General features: G+C 50.9%; 1 long non-coding RNA gene across 1 annotated transcript in view; it reads right to left on the reverse strand.

Annotated features, from left to right (window-relative positions):
* Nucleotides 1-3,377, reverse strand: part of LOC109311407 — a 17,530-nt gene extending 14,153 nt beyond the window's left edge. The window contains exon 1 of the long non-coding RNA XR_002101494.1: nt 3,366-3,377. This is a non-coding gene — a long non-coding RNA (uncharacterized LOC109311407). The remainder of the gene's footprint in view (nt 1-3,365) is intronic.
* Nucleotides 3,378-3,833: the final 456 nt, after the last annotated feature.

Raw genomic sequence — 3,833 nt, forward strand, 5'->3', positions numbered from 1 at the left:
CCTACTAGCGTGCTCACCTCACCCCAAATTTTGATATCATCAGCAAATTTAAACAGGTTGCTTTTCACCCTGTTGTCCAAATCGCTGATAAAGAAATTGAACAGCGTGGGCCCAAAGACCGAGCCCTGGGGGGACTCCGCTGCCCACTTCTCCCCAGTTCGAATATGACCATCCACCACCACCCTCTGAGTACGACCCTTCACGATCTGCAATCCATCTGACTGTGTAGTCATCAATGCCACAGTCGCCTAGTTTTTTAATGAGGATGGGGTGGGAGACTGTCAAAGGCCTTGCTGAAGTCCAGAAAGACTACGTCCACGGCAAAACCTGCATCCAATGCTTTTGTGACCTGATCATAAAAGGCAATCAGGTTGGTCTGACATGACCTGTCCCTAATGAAACCATGCTGGTTGCCCTTAAGCATCATCCCTGAAGCTGGCCCATCGCAGATGTGCTCCTTGATGATCTTCTCAAAGAGTTTCCCTAGGATTGAGGTAAGACTGACGGGCCTATAGCTGCCTGGGTCCTTCCTCCTCCCTTTTTTAAAGTTGGGGACCACGTTTGCTATCTTCCAATCATCTGGCACCTGGCCCGAACACCACGAGCACTCGTAAAGCTATGCCAAGGGCCCTACAATAATCCCTGCTAGTTCCTTTTTCACCCTGGGGTGCAGAGCAACTGGACCCGCTGATTTGAACATGTCCAGCCCCTCCAGAAGCTCTCTAACCCAGTCCTCCCCTACCTGAGGTCTGGAGGCGTTCCCCTCGAGTCCGTCATGCATCATGGTGGGGAAGTCCCGGTCCCTGGACAAGAAAACGGAGGTGAAGAATTGGCTATAGAAGACTGCTTTCTCCTCTGGCGCAACCACCAGATTGCCCAGAGAATCTTGCAGGGGCCCCACATTTCCCGGTGCTTTCTTCATCCTCCCTATATATTTGAAAAAGGACTTTTTATTATCTTTGATTTTGGACGCTTGTACTAGACAGCCCCCTACAGGCCCAAGCAGAGGAGGTATACTCCTCTTTGGAGATAACACCCCCCTTCCACCAGTTGTATGCCACCTTTTTGGCAATCGGGCATTCCTAGATGCCCTTGGTGAGCCAGGGGGGCTTTCATGAACTCTTGCCCCCCTTGCTTCTTGTTGGGATGGTCACCCCTTGGGCCCTGAGTATCGTCTCCTTAAGGAACGACCATCCATCTTGGGCACTGAGTTCCTCTGCTCTTGAGAACCCCAGTGCCTCTCCCACTAATCTCAACTCATTGAAGTTGTCCCTCTTGAAGTCTAGGGCTACCGCCTTGCTGCAGGCCCTTGACACCCTGCACTGGGTGCTGAATTCCAGCAGGTGATGATCACTATCACCCAGATGGTCAAGAATCTGGAGGCCCCTTATCAAGTCATCGCCTATGGCCAGGACCAGGTCCAACAGGGCATTTCCTCTGGTGGGACTGTTCACCTCCTGAATTAAGTTGAGGTCCTGTATCTTGGCCAGGAACCTCCTGGAATGGTCCAACCTGACTGACTGTTCCTCCCAGCAGATGTCTGGGAAATTTAAATCACCCATGACAACTACATCCCTTGCCTTAAGTGCCTCTGCAAGCTGGCCTGAAAATTCCTGGTCCAGCTCCTCCCCTTGGTTGGGGGTCTGTAGTAGACCGCCACCGTTAGATCCCTCTCCCCATGGCCCCCTTGTATCGTGACCCAGAGCACTTCAGCTTGCCCTTCCTCTGACCCCATTCTGCTGGGAGAGGATGTGTATTCCTTCTTGACATAGAGCAACACACCTCCATCTTTCCTTCCTTCCTTCTCTATCCTGCATGTAAAGCCTATAGCTCCTAATGCTAACTGCCCAGTTGTGGGATGAATCCCACCACGTTTCTGTAAGCCCTATTATGTCTGAGTCTGAACTGGCTATTCTGAGGGCAAGTTCCTCCTGTTTATTCCCCATACTACAAGCATTGGTTTAAAGGTATTTAAGACCTTGCCTAACTGCCAGCTCTCAATTTGGGAGACTGTCTGGACCCCTGTTTCTTACCTGGGCACTCCGTGCATTTGTCACCTGTCTTGATCGGGTGGTGTCTCCTCATCTTCCTGCGGCCCCCTCCCCGATAGATGATAGATCAGGGAGGGAACAGGGAACACGGCAGCAGACAAGAGCAGGGAGCAGAAAGCAAAATAGCAGATCAGGCCAGCAGCACAAAGAAGCGAGCAGAAAGCAGAGCAGCAGACTAGGCAGGCAGCACAGGGCTAGGAGCAGAAATCAGAGCAACAGATCCATCATAAGAAGGGGATAGGGCAGAACTCAAGGAAGCTGTGGAGCTAATTTGTGGTACATCTGCAAAAAAAGGTTGGCCCTCACTGATCTGAAACAGAGTGCTCAGCTTCCAATGTGTGGACCAGATGCAGCCCTTGGAGCCAGCGCATCTGGCCTGTGGGGATCCCCATAAGTTGGAAAATTCAGTGGCAGAGAAGCAGTGGTAGCTAATACGGCCACCTTCCTCTCCTGCCAAATTCCCAAACCCCAAGCTCCATGCAGCCACTTGGAGCCAGGCTATGCTCCCTTCTCCCTGTGTCTAAATCCCCACCATGGGGCTGGGTTGGGGCCAGGCTACCTCTCCTTTTGCATGGCTGGATGGTGCCTGCTGTGCCCACCTTGGATGATAGATCAGGACCACCAGCCAGATCTGGCCTGCAGATGAACTGCACACTGCCCATCCAGCCCATCAGAGAAAAAGCTTGAGTACAACTGAGCTGGAACATCTCAAACCTGAGGCATTATTTTCTCAATAAATCTTACTTGTTCATATATAAAGACTTCCTGAAGCTTAAAAATGAATTTGTTACTACTATTACTTCTAAATTACTACTGTTACTACTAAATTATTACTATTACTACTAAATTACTACTAAATTGGCAACAATAAAAAGGAGCATCTTTATAAATGGGTACTGTTTAGTTCTAATATGTTATTTTATATTTGTAAAATATGTGCTTATACAAAATTACACCCAGTGGCTGTGCATTTTCTGCCTGGCTCAGGCTCTAATATGGCCCTCCCTTGTTCACTTGCCCATCATGCCTTGTTCTCACAAGAGTTAGTTTAAAGGGAAGCTGCCTGTGGGCTGTTAGGGAGGTCCTGAGTCCATATAAATCACTACTGGGCCCCTCTTCTGGGGTCTCTTCACCTAGGCTTGGCCCTTATGCCTAATAAGCCCTTCTTGGCTCACTCATGTACCTGCAGGGTACTTGTAGTCTTAAAAGCACACTGTAGGGGCTCTGTTCCTCCCCTACACCATACCACAAGCCTCACAGGTGTTATCACTATGCTGTTCAGTTCACACACTTGGCCTCCTTGGGCCCTTGGACCCCCATGGTCCCACCTTCAGCCCTCACCCTGTCCCTGGGTCTGTAGACCCTCTGGTCCAACTGTCAGTCAAGCCCTGGCTCCTGAACCTCCAAGTCCCACACTCAGGTACTGTCCCTGTCTTTGGACCTTCTTGGGTCTCACTCTCTCTCATCCCTGCTTTGTGTTCCAGGACCTTCTGATCACACTCAGCCCTTTCTGGGCCTGGAGCTCACTAATCCCTGGGTCCCTGTTCTCTAAGCCATGGGTGGGCAAAATGGCAGTTCCAGTGGGCAGCCAGACTCCATTTCCCAGCAACCTCTCTATGGTTTCAGTGGAGACCCTGTGAAGGGCAGGGCCATGACAGGGAAGAACCATGACAGCACAGGGTTGGGGTTTCCATGAGACTGGCCCAAGCAGCTGTAGCAAGATGCATGGCTGGGCATGGAGCTGCTCCAGGGCTGGGGTCAGGATTTTGTGGTGGTGGCAGC

This window comes from Crocodylus porosus, unplaced genomic scaffold, assembly GCF_001723895.1.
Source record: "Crocodylus porosus isolate Cpor-Errol unplaced genomic scaffold, CroPor_comp1, whole genome shotgun sequence".
NCBI lineage: Eukaryota > Metazoa > Chordata > Crocodylia > Crocodylidae > Crocodylus > Crocodylus porosus.